Source organism: Oryctolagus cuniculus, chromosome 11 (genome assembly GCF_051225735.1).
Source record: "Oryctolagus cuniculus isolate XC-2025 breed Fujian yellow rabbit chromosome 11, ASM5122573v1, whole genome shotgun sequence".
In the NCBI taxonomy this organism is placed as follows: Eukaryota; Metazoa; Chordata; class Mammalia; order Lagomorpha; family Leporidae; genus Oryctolagus; species Oryctolagus cuniculus.
This window is the reverse complement of record NC_142877.1, coordinates 48,140,366-48,159,759: the sequence shown is the minus strand read 5'-3', so window position 1 is coordinate 48,159,759 and position 19,394 is coordinate 48,140,366. Positions and strand designations below refer to the sequence as shown.

The window sequence follows — 19,394 nt, the reverse complement described above, 5'->3', positions numbered from 1 at the left end:
CCCACACTCCCACCCCTCTTCCTCCTCCCTCTCCTATTCCCATTCCTATTCTTTTCTACGTTCTATTTCAATTAAGTATATGCACATTGGGTTAAGTCTCTACTAAGTAAAGTGTTCAACAGATTGTATGGGGAAAAAATCAAACTGTTCCTCCACAGTCAACCAAGGGCTGTTCAAAGACATTGCTTCTCACAGTGTGGATTTCAGTTCTATAGATGACCTTCTCGGGCTTTATAAGTTATCCCAGATCAGGTAGAACAAAGGGTGTATCCTCTTCACCCTGTCCCAACAACCAACCAAACCGAAACTAAAGCTATAAAAATATTGCCCGACCAAGAATCTAGGGACCCTAGGGATTACAGGTGGATCGTATTCAGAATGGTATTTTATTGATGAAGTTGATTCAGTACAATCAATGAACACATGTAGGCTTTCCAAGTGTGTGCATGTTGTGGTATGTGTGCATGTGTGCGTGCCTGTGTCTGTGCATGTGTGTGTGCATGTGGGTATGTGTGATGTCTGTGAGTGTGTGTGGGTTGTGTGCATGTGTGCCTGTGTGTGCCTGTGTGTCTGTGTGGTGTCTGTGTGTGTGGGAGGGTGTGTGTCAGTGCATGTGTTCATGTTGGTGTCTGTGTGTCAGTGCATGGGTGAGTGTGTGTGTGTGCATGTGTGTATGTGTGGTGTCTCTGAGTCTGTGGGGGGGTGTATGTGTGGTGTCTGAGTCTGTGCATGTGGTGTGCCTGTGCATGTGTGTGTGTGACGTGGCATGGTGTGTGTGCATGCATAGGTATATTCCTGTGTGTGCATGTGTGGTTAGTGTAGAGGGTGATGTTGCACTTGGCAGTTTGGCAGCATTTGCAAATGGCTGCTCCAGTCCTCCTGTGTGCTGTGCAGGGAGCATGGCCCTTGGTGTGCGCGGCGGTGAGGCAGGAGCCTGGCAGGTGCTGTCAGGCCGCGGAGGCCATTGGCAGCTCCAGGGCCGAGCAGGGGAGGCGGGCTCTAGTGCGCAAGCGCAGGCTGGTCTCCTGGGCTTGGGGCCTAGCAGATGTGGGGCCCGGGTCGAGTGCCGAGTCCCAGCTGGCCAGCACCTCAGCGGGCCCGGGAAGAGGGACCGGACCAAGGCCTCTGCGAAGGGAAGTGAGCTGAGCGGCCAGGAAGGGAGAGGAGCCCCGCGGGAGGACAGCGGCTGAGCGGTGAGTGGCCATGGGCCGGAACGGGGGGTGGGGGCTGGGCGCCGCTGGACGCTGGTGTGGGCAGGGAGAAGGCCTTCTGAGAAGCCCGCCGCCCTCGGGAGGATGTGCCGGCGGTTGTCGGGAGGCCTGTGTGTGTCAGATGCTGAAGCTGCTCTCTGCTTTACGCACGGCCTTTCCAAACCAGCGACTGTGGCTGCGTCCAGGGGTCCTGGATGGAATGACAGAGGCCAGGCCACCGAGGTGCCTCAGGGGAGAGTTAGAAACACCGCAGGTCTTGTGCGTGATGCCCCTTGGTTATTGGGCAAGCCTAGGTGACATGTAGAAGTCGTGAAATCGCTCTCTAAATCTCTTTTTGGTAAAACTCATGAAATGCATCTCTGGGGTCTGGAACTGTTGGCCATGTCTGTGGGGCTTGTACAGCCTGTGCTTGTTCTGTGGTCTGGAGAAATTGGGAGGCGATGAATTGTCAAAGGTCATAGAATGCTGTGTTCCTATTGGGAATATTTTCAGCCATTTTTCCATATGTTCTAATTTGAGTGAGATTTTCTTTTTTTTTTAACTTTTATTTAATGAATATAAATTTCCAAAGTACAGAATATGGATTACAATGGCTTCCCCCCCATAACGTCCCTCCAACCCGCAACCCTCCCCTTATCCACTCCCTCTCCCCTTCCATTCACATCAAGATTCATTTTCGATTCTCTTTATATACAGAAGATCAGTTTAGCATATATTAAGTACGGATTTCAACACTTTGCATTTTCTTTTAATACGTACAGAGTGTCTGTAATGGACAAAGTGCGTGTATTTTGTGACACCTGTTTTCTAGATGATTGCACAAGGGGCTGTGAAAATGGTCGCAGATGCTCCTCGGCATAAGATCAGTGTTTGGGCTGTTCTGCTATTTTCTAACAGATGGTCTGCTGCTACTGTAGTGCTTGAAAGAAGTAAGCCTGAAACTGGTGTTGGGCTTTCTATTGCTCAGGGCAGTCATGGGTGTAATCCCAATTGTGCGGATTTTCCTGTGGCAGCTAAGATAAGTCCAGTTAGTGAAGAATCATAACATTGTGGTCTGTAATAAATATTTGATGGAATTCCCATGTACTGAGGTTAATGGCGAATCAGGCTGTAGCTATAATAAAGCCGATATCTCTAAAGCGATTATATAAAATTTCTTGTAGGGCCCTGGTGTTGGCATCTGTCCATGTAATCGTCCAATTAAGAGGAATGATATAATTCCTACGCCCTCCCATCCAATAAATAGTTGGAAAAGATTATTTGCTGTAACTAGAATTAATATAGTAATAAGAAATATTAATAAGTATTTGAAGAATTGTTTAATTTTTGGGTCTGAGTATATGTATCATATGGAAAAGTTTATAATGGACCATGTCACGAAAAGTGCAATTGGGGTAAATAGTAAAGGGAAATAATCTAGTTTAAAATTAGATGTTAGCTTAAGCGTTTGAATGGTCATTCAGTTCCAGTTGGAAATTATTGTTTCTTGGTTTGTTCTAATAAAAATTAGGGTTGGAATGAGCCTAATAACAAATGCATATGATACTGAAGTCTTTACATTATTAAATTGGCTAATGTTATTAAAAATGTTAGTGAACAAGGCTAGAATAGGTAGAACTAGAATGGTGATTGAGAGAGCTACTAAAGTGGAGAATAAGTTAGTTCCTTTTATTTGGAGTTGTGCCAATGTTTTGGCTCCTAAGGCCAACGGATTACTTCTATCCTTTAAAAGTTGAGAGAGCCATGAAGTTAAGCATGGGTGCATGAGTTAGCATTTCTTGCAGACATTCTCGGTAAATAAGGAGAGTTAATCTTCTATTATTAGATTCACAATCTAATCCTTTCTTAAAACTCTATTTACAGAATATTGGCCTAGAATCATTTTTGCGTTAATAGGTAGGAGAAGGAGTGGAGTTAGGTGAAGCATTATTAGAGTATGTTCTCAGGTGAATGTTGGTGAAATATTATTAGTATGATATGTAAATTTTCCTCTTTGGGTGGTAGATAATAGGTCAAGGGAATAAAGTGCTGTAATTAGTACCTATTAGTGTTAGTGCCTATTAAAATAATAGTAAGATTAGATCATGAAAAGGATGCTATTATAACAAAACGTTCCCCAAGTAAGATAGTAGTAGGTGGTAAAGCGAAATTAGTGAGGCTAGCAAGTAGTCATCATGCAGCTGTTAATGGCAAGACAGTTTGAAGACCTTGTGCTAATAGTATAGTTCAGCTATGAATACATTCATAATTAGAATTAGCTGAGCAGAATAATATAGAGGAGGTTAGGCCATGGGCAATTATTAGAACGCTGGCTCCTGTAGACTTCATGGAGTTTGGATTAAAATTGTGACAATTCCTAAGGCTATATGACTAACTGAAGGATAAGCAGTGAGTGAGTTTAGATCTGTTTGTCGTAAGCAGATAGAGCTAGTTATAGTTATGCCTCAAAGTGAGAGTATAAGCAATGGGTAGGCTATCTATTCTGTGAGTGGGTTAAGCACGATGGTAATACTTATAGGCCATAGCCGCCTAGTTTTAGTAAGACGGCTGCTAGGACCATTGAGCCTGCAATAGGGGCTTCAACGTGGCGTTTTGATAATCAAGCCCATAAAGGGGTATTTTGACTAAAAATGCTACTAAGCATGCTACTCATATTAGTGAGTTAGACCATGATGGTGCCAGTGCTTCATTTAAGAATTGTATAAGTAAAACATAAAGAGATCTGGTAAAGTTTTGGCTATAGATTAAAGCAAATAAAAGTGGCAGAGGGGCGCCAGCGCCCTGGCTCACTAGGTTAATACTCCGCCGGCGGCGCTGGCATCCCATATGGGCGCCAGTTTCTAGTCCCAGTGCTCCTCTTCCAATCCAGCTCTCTGCTGTGGCCTGGGAGGGCAGTGGAGGATGGCCGAAGTGTTTGGGCGCCTGCACACGCATGGGACACCAGGAGGAAGCACCTGCCTTCTTGCTTCGGGTCGGTGCAGTGCCAGCTGTGGTTGCCATTTCGGTAGTGAACCAATGGAAAGAAGACCTTTCTCTCTGTCTCTCTTTCTCTCACTGTCTAAAACTCTGTCTGCTGGCGCTGCAGCTCACTAGGCTAATCCTCCGCCTAGCGGCGCCGGCACACCGGGTTCTAGTCCCGGTCGGGGCGCCGGATTCTGTCCCGGTTGCCCCTCTTCCAGGCCAGCTCTCTGCTGTGGCCAGGGAGTGCAGTGGAGGATGGCCCAGGTGCTTGGGCCGTGCACCCCATGGGAGACCAGGAAAAGCACCTGGCTCCTGGCTCCTGCCATCGGATCAGTGTGGTGCGCCGGCCACAGCGCACCAGCTGCGGCGGCCATTGGAGGGTGAACCAACGGCAAAGGAAGACCTTTCTCTCTGTCTCTCTCTCTCACTGTCCACTCTGCCTCTCAAAAAAAAAAAAAAAAAAACCAAACAAAAAAAACTCTATCTGTCAAAAAAAGTGGCAGAGATCCTAGAGATCCTATAAGTGTATAGAATAAGAAGTAAGTTCCTGCATTAAGTCGTGCTGTTTGGTCACCTCATTGTGTGATGATAATTAGTGTGGGGATTAGTGTTGCTTCAAATAAAATGTAAAATAAGATAAGTTCTGTGACTAAAAATGTTATAACTAAAAATGCCTGTAAAGAGATTAAAAGGGAAATATATGTTTTCTTTTGTACTAAGGTTTCTTTGTCTAGATGATGTTGACTCACTAAGATTATTAGGGAAGGAGTCAAACTGTACGTATGAGGAGAAGAGCAGATAGGGCATCTGAAAAAAATGTTGTTGAAAAGCTTAGGTTGGTGTCATTTGGTTGATTTAATAGAAAAAGAGCAGCCAGGCTAATTAAGAGACTATTCGTGGTCGTGTGAATACAAATTATAGAATTCTTAGACCATCATGAATTAGGGATAAGTATAATTGTAGAAATAATAATTTTTAGCATTGTAGGAGGCTAAGGTTTTGAACATAATCTCGATGCAGTAAGTATTAAAGACTGTAACTAGCCATGCTAACCCAACAGCAGCTTTACAGGCTGTAATACTAAGAGGATAATTGGAAATATAAAGGAAAGTGTAAAGGGGGCATTTAGGGCTGTTAATGTAATTGAGATAAATAGTGATAGTATTATTCCGTCAAGGCATAAAAGAGAAGATATTGAGATTGATAGATTAGCATTCCTAAAAGTGCTAAGATAAATGCTAGGAAAATGTTAATACGGATTGAAGGCATTTTGATAATAATGGAATTACCACAGTCTAATGAGTCAAAATCATTTATTTTAAGTAACTAATTATCATATTCAATTCATTCTAATCCTTTTTGGTTTCATTGTAAGCTAAGCCTAAAGCTAGCATTGATATTAGTATGAGTACTATGATGAGAACTAGGTTGAGGTTGTTGAATTGTGCTGCTCATGGGACAGGAAGAAGCAATTTCTAGGTTGAACAATACGAATGTATTGGCTGCTAGGAAAAATTTTATTGAGAATGGTAGGCGTGCTGATCCTATAGGATCAAATCCACATTCGTAGGGGCTTGATGTTTCAGCGCAGGGTCCGGTGTCGTTCCTCCGCGAGTGGGGGAGCGACACAAATAAGTAAAAAAAAAAAAAAAAAAAAAAAAAAAAAAAAAAGGTGAAGTGTGACACTGGGGACTTAGTGCAGGTAATAATGATAACAGTCCTAATAAATTATTTTTAAAAGAGAAAATTGTTTCAGTAATTTAGAACTACACTTAATATTGAGTGCAATTTAACCCAAATGACTCTTATTTTTACATTTGGATGCATAAAGTTGAGAATTTAGAATATTCCAGTCTGAGCTCAGATGGCACTGGAATGGAGCATGTCTACTATCTGATGTCAAGAGAAAAACTGGCAAACTGGAATGTCCCAGGGGAATGAGCAGGCTGGGCAGGATGTAGAAACTGTGCCACATGACCTACACTGGGAAGAACTAGGAAAAAGAGACTAGAGAGAAATGAGATGCTTCTTTTCAAGGACATAAATGACTGTTGGGTAGAAAACGTTTCACCTTATAGTAACTGCCCTAAAATAAGCCCCCATGGAGCTGAGAAAACACATTTCAACTGAAATTAATATAGTCTGAAAACAGAATGAGGTTCTTCAATTGAGTTCCTTTTCAACAGGGCAGTGGCTAAACAATTAAATATATGGATTTTTAGAGGATATTTAAATAACATCAAATGGATTCTAAATGATCTTCTAATTCATGATTTTGTGATTTTTAGAACATATATGACAAGCACAGGCTCAAAATATTTTGTAGGCTGGTCTGATTGTGTTAGTATATATTACTGCTTTTTCTTATGAATCAGTGTCAAATTCCTTACAAGTAGGTTTCCCGAAGTAGAAGTTGCAGTTGGCAAGGAATCTTTGTACCTGACTTCCAGAACTCCATGAACAAAAATTGGGGCAGAAAGAGAGGAAGAGAGAGGGAGAGAGGAAGGGAGAGGGAAACCACTGCACTGCTACACTACTTCTTGGGGAGACACAAGGCATGTTAGTATGTTGCAGGTTCTGAAATGCCCTGTGTTAAAAGGAAAAAAATAGCATAACTCTTGAACTCTGCAATGAGACTATTCAGAGTCCTCCACTATACATATTTTCCTGACTTTCCAGCCTCAGTCTATAGACCTTCCTATCAAATCTCCACTCCAACCACCCAGGAACTGTTGTCCACATTCTGGCCGTGGCAATCTCTCTCTGTAAGAGGTTTAAATTCCTGCGCCTTCCCAAAGGGGTCTCCCCTCCTGAAGCAAACCAGAGAGAGCCCCTCTCAGGTTCACACTCATCTGTCAGAGGCTCCGAGTGGTTCTATTTCATGAATTTCCTCATTAGCTCTTGGCCACACACAAGAATATAATACATTCTGATGTGCCTCACAACACCTACTGTGATGTTTCTCACCAGGTAGGTGTGTACAGTAAGCCTGTCTCAGATTATTCAAGGAGCTATAAGACAGTTAGAAGATGACATACCCATGCTGTGGTCAGTGTCGATATGGTTACTATTAAGGGCAGGACCTTCTTTAATCCTGGAAAGTATATGGAGTAGGTACTGAGCAGCGGTGTTTAGATGCAGCATTAGTGTAATTTGTATCAATTTTTTCTGAACAAATTGTTCTGTCTTTTGTCACTGTGGTCCAAACTAGATGACTGACCCCTAGATGGAAGCGTGAAGTTGAGGAGAGAAATGGCTTTATTCCCATGCATGAACCGTACTTTCATTGTTTCTTATTCTGTTTTCATTAAAATACATAACGTATAAATGTCCAGTGTATAATCATCCCCACCTTAACTGTTTTGAATGTAACAATAGTAGGTTTTCATATTGGCCCAACATGATGAAGATGAACCTTGTTCATTTTATGTGGACATGTACTTTATTTTTTTCAAATCTTGGTAGACTTTTTTGTTCCCTTCAACGCTTAACCGTTAAAAACAACATTGCTGTAAACATGTATGGGTTTCTGTAGTGTGTGTACAATTGAAGGGGAATTTATGAGTAATAGGGAACCATATATTAAACTAACCTCGATATGTTCAGATTGTCTTTTGGAGTGATTATAATGATGTCAGTAGAAGATGAGGTTCCTGCTTATATCCTAATTCTTGAGATTTTCAGTCTCCTTAATCATTGCTCATCTGTCAGACATTGAATAATATCTTTCTATGTATATATCTTTTGTGATTTAATTTATATTTTAAAGCACACATATTTGAGTGTTTAGTTTTATTAATTTTAACAATGTTTACAATAGTCTAATCCCCACCACAGAGAAGATGTAGAACTTCTTCTCCAGAAAAACTCTTCTAAAATCCACACATGATTTTCATAATTCCCATTCTATGAACTTTCAGAAAACCCCTATATGTGTGGATTTCAATACTTTTTGCATCAAAATCAATCTCTTTTAATTCCATTTTCCATAAACTTTGAAATGTCCCAAATTTATCTTAAGATCAGCACTGAATGTCATTATTTCACCTTTTTTTCCATTTCTTGGGTATTACCACTCTGCAATTTTTATTGTTAGAAATTCTGTTTTGTGAGATTCTGAATTTCTTTTTTTTTATAAGTGCTTTTTTTCAGATTTCTTTTTTTTATTTTTTTTAACTTTTATTTAATGAATATAAATTTCCAAAGTACGACCTATGGATTACAATGGCTTCCCCACCATACCATCCCTCCCACCCACAACCCTCCCCCCTCCCACTCCCTCTACCCTTCCATTCACATCAAGATTCATTTTCGATTATCTTATTAATTTCAGTTCACAATTGTTCATAATGAAAGGACTAAGAGTCAAAGGAAGCACATAAACAAGTCTAGTACCTGCTACTACTAACTGATAGAATAAAGCGGAGAGTGATCCAACATGGGAAGCGAGATACTCAGCAGACTCATAGAATGGTGGATGTCCTAAACAGCACTCTGGCCTCAGAATCAGCCCTAAAGGCATTCGGATCTGGCTGAAAAGCCCATGAGAGTATTTCAGGCATGGAAAGCCAAGACACTCTGGCAAAAAGATCTCTATGAGTGAGATCCCAGTGGAAAGAACAGGTCTTCAAAGAAGGAGGTACCTTTCTCTGAAGGGAGGAGAGAACCTCCACTTTGACTATGACCTTGTCTAAACAAGATAAGAGTCGGAGAACTCAGAGGGCTTCCATAGCCTTGGAAACTCATGACTGGAGCATAGGGAGATTACTGATGCCATAGACAGGAGTGTCAATTGGTAAAGTCAACAACAGGAGTCACTGTGCACTTACTCCTCATGTAGGATCTCTGTCCTTAATGTGCTGTACATTGAGATTTAATGCTATTACAAGTGCTTTTATTGGAGCAATTTGTTGAACATTGTTCAAGAAGGATTACAGAGCAATTAGTAATAATAAAATCTGATGGGGATCATTTCCCAAAATGCTGTCTAGGAGTAAAACTGATACAGATTCTGTAACCCAAGGTAGGTTTTTCTGTACCTTTCCATTAACAATTTTTATGTCATCTCTCGAGAAATTTCAGATGTTTCAAATCTAAACCTACATCAAAGGTGGGATTTATAAAAACAGCAAAGGGGTTCTGTGTATTTATTTCCATTCGCTAATCCTAGCCAGCAGCTGAAAGAATTGGAGTTTAAATCCTATTACTCTCTCTCAATCCCCGTCTCCTAAGCCACAATGTCAAGTTGATAGAAACACTGCTGGGATGAGCAAGGAAGCTGTCACACTGACCAACCATTTCCAATGCTCAGGAAAAGGGGAAAGTTTTATCTTTCAGATTAAGAGAAGTTTGTTTCTCCAATAACTGTAAACCTTTACGTGGATTACTCTTATAGGCTGCCCCAAAGACCAAGACAGAAGAACTGTGATTTCTTGGCTTTGGGCCCAGGCTATCATTTTATTTTATTTTATTTTTAACTTTTATTTAATAAATATAAATTTCCAAAGTACAGCTTATGGATTACAATGGCTTCCCCCTACCCCATAACTTCCCTCCCACCCACAACCCTCCCCTCTCCTGCTCCCTCTCCCATTCCATTCACATCAAGATTCATTTTCAACTATCTTTATGTACAGAAGATCGGTTTAGCATATATTAAGTGAAGATTTCAACAGTTTGCACCCACAGAGAAACTCAAAGTGTAAAATACTGTTTGAGTAATAGTTATAGCATGAATTCACAATGTACAATACATTAAGGACAGAGATCCTACATGAGGAGTAAGTGCACAGTGACACCTGTTGTTGATTTAACAAATTGACACTCTTGTTTATGGCATCAGTAAACACCCTAGGCTCTTGTCATGAGTTGCCAAGGCTATGGAAGCCTTTTGAGTTTGCCAACTCTGATCTTATTTAGACTAGGTCATAGCCAAAGTGGAAGTTCTCTCCTCCCTTCAGAAAAAGGTACCTTCTTCTTTGATGGCCCCATTCTTTCCACTGGGATCTCACTCGCAGAGATCTTCCATTTAGGTCTTCTTTTTTTTTCTCCAGGGTATCTTGGCTTTCCATGCCTAAAATACTCTCATGGGCTCTTCCGCCAGATCTGAATGCCTTAAGGGTTGATTTGAAGCGAGAGTGCTGTTTAGGACATCTGCCATTCCATGAGTCTGCTGTGTATCCTACTTCCCATGTTAGATCATATTCTCCCTTTTTTATTCTATCAGTTAGTTTTGCAGACACTAGTCTTATTTATGTGATCCCTTTGATTCTTAGACCTATCAGTATGATCAATCGTGAACTGAAATTGATCAGTTGGACTAGTGAGATGGCATTGGTACATGCCACCTTGATGGGATTGAATTGGAATCCCCTGGCACATTTCTAACTCTACCATTTGGGACAAGTCAGATTGAGCATGTCCCAAATTGTACATCCCCTCCCTCTCTTATTCCCACTCTTATATTTAACAGAGATCACTTTTCAGTTAAATTTAAACACCCAAGAATAATTGTGTGTTAATTACAGAGTTCAACCAATAGAATTAAGTAGGACAAAAAAAATTAATAAAAGGGATAAAGTATTAAATTGTACATCAAGTTGGGACAAGGGCTCATCAAGTCACTGTTTCTCATAGTGTCCTTTTCACTTTAACAGGTTTATTTTTTGGTGCTTGGTTAGTTGTCAGGGAGAACATATGATATTTGTCCCTTTGGGACTGGCTTAATTCACTCAGCATGATGTTTTCCAGATCAGTACATTTTGTTGCAAATGACCAGATTTCATTGTTTTTTTTTTTACCGCTGTATAATATTCTATAGAGTATATGTCCCATAATTTCTTTATCCAGTCTACTGTTGACAGGTATTTGGGTTGATTCCAGGTCTTAGCTGTTGTGAATTGAGCTGCAATAAACATTAATGTGCAGACAGCTTTTGTGTTTGCCAGTTTAATTACCTTTGGGTAAATTCCAAGGAGTGGGATGGCTGGGTTGTATGGTAGGGTTATATTCAGGTTTCTGAAGAATCTCCAGACAGACTTCAATAGTCGCTTAACCAGTTTGCATTCCCACCAAGAGTGGGTTAGTGTCCCTTTTTCCCCACATCCTCGCCAGCATCTATTGTTGGTAGATTTCTGAATGTGAGCCATTCTAACTGGGGTGAGGTGAAACCTCATTGTGATTTTGATTTACATTTCCCTGATTGCTAGTGACCTTGAACATTTTTTCACGTGTCTGTTAGCCATTTGGATTTCCTCTTTTGAAAAATGTCTATTGAGGTCCTTGGCCCATCCATTAAATGGGTTGGGTGTTTTGTTGTTGTGGAGTTTCTTGATCTCTTTGTAGATTCTGGTTATTAACCCTTTTTCTGTTGCATAGTTTGCAATATTTTTCCCATTCTGTTGTTTGTCTCTTCACTTTCTTGACTGTTTCTTCTGCAGTACAGAAACTTCTCAATTTGATGCAATCCCAAATGTTAATTTTGGCTTTGACTGCCTGTGCTTCCGGGGCCTTTTCCAAGGAGTCTTTGCTGGTACCTGTGTCTTCCAGGGATTTTCCAATGTTTTCTAATAGTTTGGTGGTGTCGGGTCATAGGTTCCTATAGGTCTTTAATCCATGTTGAGTGGATTTTTGTGTCAGGTAAAAGGTAGGGGTCTTGCTTCATGATTCTCCCAGGGAGTGGGGGGCCCTGACTGTTCACAAGATCCCCAAGTCTACAACCCACAGCCCACACCACCTCCATGCACTGTGCTAAACCACGCAGTGGTCACTTCTGCTGGGAGGATGCCCAGCCCTCCCTGAGCCACAGAGGGGCTGAGTCTGGAGCGGGAGGGGCCAGGTAAAGGAGGGGATGAGGGAGGGGTGGCTCCTGCCCCCAAATTGCTGGGTGCTGTGAACTTCTCTGAGCTTTGCCAGGGCCAGCGGCTCAGGAGCAGGAGCCCACGGGCCGGGCAGGGCCTATAGCAGGCCGCACTCCCCCGCCTGCAGCTTCTCCTGCTGCAGGGTACACACCAGATCCTGCAGAAAGCGCATCTCTGAGGCCGCCTTCTTGGCCAGGGCCTCCTAGCAGTTCTGTAGGCGGCCGAGGCTGCACTTGAACCTGCTGGACCCAGCAGGGCGCACTTGGCCTCCTCCTGTGCCTGGCACTGCAGCTCCAGGGTCGAGTGCAGCTCCTGGCGCCGCCGCCACAGATCCTGGCCCATGCTCTCATCCTCCTCCTCCTCCTACCAGGCCTCTTCCTTCTTTCAGATGGCCCTGAGCACCTCCACATGCTCTGGCACAGGCGCCAGCCATGCTCCGGCTCTCGCAGGCCCTTGGTGGCCACTGCCTACTGCAGCACCTTGAAGAAGCGCTGGGAGCTGACAGCTGTTGTGGGCAGCCTGCTGGAGCGGACTGGATCTGTCCTCCTGGAGCCGCTCGGGCTCGTGGCCTCCGTCTCCCTGTGCAAGTCCACCCAGGATAACCATGACCCAGGAATTCCCCAGGCTCTGGGCAAGGTTCTTCCCCTCTTGGGGTCCATGACGAGCACCCATGGATGAAGCCCTCAACCAGCTAGCTGGTGTTGCTGGAATCCTCCTCGCTGAAGTCCTGGTTCACAGCCAAGATGCTGGTCAGGGGCTCCTGCTTCGTCTCCCCCAGAGTGGGGACGGCTGCTGAGGAGGGTGTTGGTGATGACACCAATGCTCCACCATCCGCCTCCAGGCCCAGGGGCGCATAGCTGACAATCTCGGGAGCCACGAGCTCTGGGTGTGGACGAGGTTTTTATACTCGGTCCCTGCCTCCATCCTGTGTGCCATGCTGAAGCTGAGGAGCTTGACCCGGACTGGGCGCATGCTTGTCCAGCATATGATGTCATTGGGCTTGAGGTCCGAGTGTGCAATGCCATGAGTACAGGTGGTGCATGCAGCCCAGGATCCACTTGCAGAACTGCATGGCCTCGTCCCCCTTCAGCGCTTCCATCTCAGCCAGGAAGTCGCAGAGCTCAGAATGTGCACCACGCCCATCCTGTGCTGGAATCCATCAGGCAGCTCAGTGATGCTGGGTGATGGATGCCCCACAGGATGCCCACGTCCCACTCCATCTCCCCCAGCTGACCCAGCGATGGCTGGAGGAAGGTGCCCTTCCTGATACCTTGGACTCCCTCCCTGGGCCCTCCTCCTGCACTTCCGCTGATGGCCAACTGGCCGCTGCCCAGCCCCTCCCCCATCTCATAGTTCCTCCATAGCTTCCTGCCTGAAGGTGGCCATGTGGCGTCCGGGTCATGGGGCCTGTGGGAGCTGGACTGGAGCCCCTCATGCTCCCACATCCACCGCCGTCCCTTCTGCCACCTGCTCCACCCACTGCTGCTATCTGGTTCATTTAACTTAATAAGATTATCTTCAGTGTCACGTGTCTTGCTGCAAATGTGAGGATTTCATTCTTCTTTATGGCTGAGTGATATTCCATTGTGTCCATAGAATCAATTGTCCCCCATTGAGAAATTTAGTCATTAATTACTTATGTGAGCAGAGATTTAAGGAAATGTTTTTCAGATCTGGACTATAATGTAATGTAATTGTTTTGTTGTTCACATTGTTCCAGCTGTAACCTGGAAGCTCCCTCAGTTGTCTGTTTTCCCTTTGACAATACTGTCACTCTAGGTAAGGCTTTTCTTCTCACCACTCCTTTACTTTTGGAACTACAAATGCTTTATGCTTACCTTGTATATTCCATGTGCCAGTCTTAGAATCATTCATTTCCCAAAGGAGCTTCATAACTGAACAACTAACGTTAGAAGACAAGGTCAAGTGATTGGTGTGCTGCGTGCTGCGGGAGGTGTGTTACTTCTGGGCACTTTGAGCTGACAAAGCCAAGAAATACATGTACGTACAAACCCAGGCCTGTGTTCACACCTGTGCATATCTCTATGTAGCATCGGGATTTATGTGAAACAAACTAAACATGAGTTCACACTGATGTCTTGAGCTCTAAACATCAGACATGGAACTACAGCTTCCCCTTCCCCCAACTGATCTGTAAAATCCCATTTCAGTGGTGAGAAATCTGTTTGATACTTCTTCAGTCCATTTAATTAACTGTTTAATGCCAGTGTACATATAGTGCAGTATGAAAATATATGACCTGGGAACTGTCAGCCTGCCAGGCAGCGGCAGGCTGGCTCCGTCATGTTACCGGCTCCTGGAAGCCCGGGCACTCTTGGTCATGCTCGGAGTCTGACCTGAATGAAACTTGCCTGCTGGTTTACCGGGACTGTGAAATAAGGGGCAGACGTGCCTTGTGCAGTTCTAAAGCTGCTCAAGGTTGAAGAGGCCACAGGTCAGGGAACAGAGGCTGTCCCTGTGAAGGAGCCAGCCAGGTACTGTAAGGGAAGTGGCAGCCTCAGCAGCAGCTCTTCCCATGGCTCCTCCGGGGTCTTTAGCACACGCCAGGGAGCAGCCCAGAGGACCGTACACAAGATCAGCTTCGGGTGTCAGTGTGCTGGGGGAATGAAGTTTGGCGCTGTGGCAGTGAGTTCCAAAGGACCCTCCTGAAAGATGCACTGTGCGCCTTCTCCTCCACAACTGATGCTCAGTGCCATCTGCTCTGCTCGAATGGGCAGCTTCCATGGAAATGCAGATGATGCGCAAGACAGCCTGGACCACATCCACCAAGAGCCTAACTCGGGAAAACTGAACACACATCAGAATTGTGTGGGTCCTGGGCACAATGCAGGTGACCTAGGTCTGCTGCAGGGGGAGCTGACGGAGGACCCCTCCAGCTCACCAGGAGAGCATCTTTCTCTGCAGCTCCCTGCACACCTTTCTATACAGGGGGCCGAGGGCAGAATGGAGACAGGGATGGGGGTGTAGCTCCACCAGCCTCCCTGAGCAGCCTTTCGACCACGCCCTTCCCATGCCTGGGCTCCTTTATGTTGTCCTCCAGCAGCTACACTGCCTCTGGCTCCAAAGTCAGACGAAATGTCTGGTAGCAGCATCACTCCCAGGAGGTCAACTGCTGAGACATGCAGCTTGGCTGAAGAAACCTGCAGTTCTAGCCGGCCATGGTTAGGAGGAGGAAAGTTGCCATGAGCATCGCCGTTTCCTTGTGTGAGAGAGACGAAGCACAAAGGAACTTCCAGGACTTCTTTTTCTCTCATTTCCCCTGTTTGACTCTCATGAGCAGGCTCAGGAGTGCAGTTGGAAAGGCCATCATCTGCTGGAGGGAGATAGCAGAGTCCACTCTGCAGGTCCAAGCTCTGGGAGCATTCAGAAGGACTATCTCAAAGTTCGTTCTGTTCCAGGGGTAGCTGAACCTGTGTGGCTTACCACGATGTCCAGCACTTTGGGAAAAACCCAGCTCTGCCAGTGCTTTCTCAAGGAGTTTACACTGCTGATAGATCAGAGCCCAGGAACCAGGTGTTTGCTGCCTTACTGACTGCAGGGTCAACCTCCCACCTGGCCTGGGTCCTGACTGCCATGCCCGTTGACCGTCCTCCTATGAAAGCCTTCTCAGAGAAACACACTTCTGAGTTGGTGAACTTGCTGGCCAAAAAACATCCCTACAGTCCTCTTGGGTGCAGCTTGGTGACGTTAGCAGAGCCACAGGCTCTCTCTCCAGTGAGGCTAACTTGCACATTGAGAGGTGCGGGGGAGCAGAATGATTGGGTGCAGTGCATCTGGTACTTCCTGACCTATGTTCTCCAGTACTCTGAGCTACGGGAGGATAAGCTGTCCTGGACTGTTGCTCACAGCGAGAGCAACTGGGTTGTAAACAGGAACCAGATCATCAGTGCCCTGGAGAAGGCAGAAGTGGAGGAGTCAGAATCCATGGTGGTCGCTGTGAGAAATGAGCCTTCTCTCGTGCTCCCAGCCATGGCAGAGAGAAGGTACCCCGGCCTGCAGAGTTAGCGGAGACCCTAGAGGGCACGGATGGGAGAGCCCCTGTCCCAGGCCTGACAGAGACATGCAAGAGGCCAGAGCAGAGTTCCAAGTCCTGTGGCGTGGGGATACCAGAGCCAGCAGATGACAGTGTCTGGAAGCCTCAGGGTGCATTTTGCAGAGCTGAAGAAAGTAAGAAACAGGCTCCATGGGGTTACTCCTTACTCCTGCCCCACTGTGAGGCTCCAGGGATAGGCATGAGGGCGGATCAACAGGTGCCAATAAGGAGGCCCGAGGGGAGCTGCCTGAGAAAGGACCAGACCGGTCAGCAGCCAGGCCTTGCCCTGACTGACATTCCTGGCCGAAGCCTCCTGGGAGAAGGTCACTTTCCACATTGGACGCTCTGTGTCACCAGAGTCTGGCATGGAAAGCTGAACCAAAAAAATTGAGGAGTGGCTGAGGGCCTGTGCACAGCACCCAAAGGCAGCGAGGGGTCCCCTGGAGGCTGAGGACCAGCAGGTTTCCAGACGCTCCTCCAGACCTGGCCCTGGGGACAGTGCCCACCGTGCTCAGACTGGCTGTTGTTGGGGAGCCGTAGGGCATGCAAGCTGGGGTTTTGTGGAGGATGGAGGCATCAGAACTGCTGCTGGGGTCCTGGCCACGCCGCCGACTCGCTCTCCCCTCCTGACAGTGCAGCAGCAACCAGAAGGAGAGCACGGGGACGGCCCTGGGCTTGTATTTGGAAGACAGGCAAGGACCGTGGTAGTGCCTGTTCCAAACCTGGCTGTGCAGCAGGACTACGGCCTCCCTGGGCCTGCAGATGTGTGCCCATGTCCCTGTGACGGACCTCTTTCTAGCATGTTGCAGTTTTATTTTTAATAAATTGATAAGTGATATGACTGTAAGGTAATTGTGTACATTTTAACCATGACAATGAGAAAAGGTTAAAATTTGGCTTCCATACATGTGCATAATTCCAAAGTATGTTATTTTTTATCAGTGTTAAATAGCTTTTTGTACAGGCGTCAATCCATTTTTCTGAAGTGTGCTGTTTTTTAATGACAGCAACTATAATCTCACTTCCCATGGAACTGCTGTTCACACACTGCAACTTTTTAAACTTAACCATATTTTTTTGAAAATTAACCTTTGGAGGGAGGAAAAATCCCTACTTGCTAAATGATATTAAACCACAGCTTGGGCTCTTAAAATTAGATCCTGAGATTTTATAACAATTCAGTATGTAGCCTTTTAGGTTCTTAACTTGAGTTGGTTGTACATTTAAAAAAAAAGAAATAAAAGGTAAGCCCCAATTTTTTGTAAATGTCTGTCTGTCACTAAGGTCTGCTTTGAGGAATAGTTTGTTCATGCATGCTTTCACCATCAAATTAATAAAGTCTTTAGCTTCTATTGATTTTATTTATTTATTTATTTATTTTTATTTTTTGACAGGCAGAGTGGACAGTGAGAGAGAGAGAGAGAGAGAAAGGTCTTCCTTTGCTGTTGGTTCACCCTCCAATGGCCGCCGCGGCCGGCGCGCTGATCCGAAGGCAGGAGCCAGGTGCTTATCCTGGTCTCCCATGGGGTGCAGGGCCCAAGGACTTGGGCCATCCTCCACTGCACTCCCTGGCCACAGCAGAGAGCTGGCCTGGAAGAGGGGCAACCGGGACAGAATCCGGTGCCCCGACCGGGACTAGAACCCTGTGTGCCGGCGCCGCAAGGCAGAGGATTAGCCTAGTAAGCTGTGGCGCCGGCCCGCTTCTCTTGATTAATGTGAGCCATTTCTTAAACTGGGCTTTTGAGAGAGAATATTTTAATTTTTTTTCATAAATCAAACAGCTACCCACCTCCAAATGTTAATTTTTAGATGTCAAAATTTGTTCAACCGTAAATCTTGGAAGCAACATAGACATATAGCTAAATTTAAATGGTGTTTGGAAATGGAGAAAATTTGGGGATTTGTTATTATTCAAGCCCCAAGGACAGAAATGGATGGGACTGTATACTTTTGATCAGTTCAATGGATACCAATGTCGATGTATGGGAAACTGAAAACTTCTTCATGTAATATTCTGATTCATTTCTCTGTGGCATTACCTGCAATAAGCCTTTTGAATTTAAAGAAAAAGAGAATATAGAACCCGCATCATCCTAGAAAACATTATTAACTAGAGCAACGTGTTTGGCAGTTTCCTTTGCCTTGACTGTCACAGACTTCAGTCCTTTCCAGAATTACTTGTGTTGACGTCTTTTCCCCATCCTTCTCCATGAAGTCATTTCATACATTTGTAATATGGTTACAGTGTTTTTTCACTTGTTGCCTTTCATGCTGGCATTCCACAAACTGCCTAAATAATCACTTTATTTACATATATTAGTGTTGACTTGCTTTGCTCTAACATTCAGTGGGTTTTGACAAATGCATAATGTTATATCTCCACAAATTTAGGATTAGGCACAAAAGTGCACTGCCCTAAAACTTGCCCTGTGCTTCATCCATTCAGCCCTCCTCCTCCCCGAAACTTCTGGAAACTACTGATCTTTCTACTGTCGTTATAGTTCTGCCTTTGCAGAATCTCATATAATTAGATAAGATATAATATATAATTCGAAATTGGCTTTTGTTTCACTTAACAATATCCATTTAACTCTATGCCTTTATGTGGCATAGTAGTTTGTTTCTTTTTATTTAAAAAAAATTTACTGTGTAAATACATCACATCTTTTTGCTTTTCCATTTATATATTTAAAGAACAACTTGGTTGTTTGCAATATTGGGCAAATACAGATGCTAAAAACATTCATAAACAGTTACATGTGTAGACATAATGCACAGGCATGTCACCGTTAGATTATATTTTATGTTTGTGAGTTGCAAGAGGGAGGGAGAGAGAGAGCAGAGAGAGAGGGAGAGAGAGATGGAGAAACAGATCAGGAAAGACAGAAAGAGGGAGAGTGAGTGAGCTCTCTTGCTAGATCACTCCCCAGATTCCCCCTGCAGCTGGGGTGGGCTGAGTCCAAAGGTGTAAGGACAGAGTCCATGTGCTTCAGACATCAACACCGCTTCACAGGGGAGATATGTATTGGGAAGCCGGTTAGATGACAATGGAAGGTTTTGAATCCAGGCACCCAGATATGGGACACAGGTGCCCTAACCAGCATCTGCACCACTAGACCAAATGCTCACCCCTCTCTGCAAAATGTTATGTTGAGATTATTTTCAGCTTTATTAAAACTGCCAACCTATCTTCTAAAATAGCTGTGCTATTGTCATTCTATCAGGAATGAGTGAGGGTTTGTTTTACTCCATCCCTCTCATTTTTGGAAAGGCTGTTGTTTGAAGGGAGGGGGTATAGAATTCCCGGTT

General features: G+C 44.7%; 1 long non-coding RNA gene and 1 pseudogene across 2 annotated transcripts in view; both read left to right on the top strand.

Moving 5' to 3' along the window:
* Positions 1 to 17,053, top strand: part of LOC149123448 (folliculin-interacting protein 2 pseudogene) — a 37,339-nt pseudogene extending 20,286 nt beyond the window's left edge. Inside the window, exon 3 of the transcript XR_016216051.1 lies at positions 12,420 to 17,053. The product of XR_016216051.1 is annotated as a folliculin-interacting protein 2 pseudogene (transcript). The remainder of the gene's footprint in view (positions 1 to 12,419) is intronic.
* The window catches only part of LOC149123446 (uncharacterized), a 231,943-nt gene that overhangs the window by 88,166 nt on the left and 124,383 nt on the right, over positions 1 to 19,394 (top strand). The gene's annotated exons all lie outside the window — the stretch shown is intronic.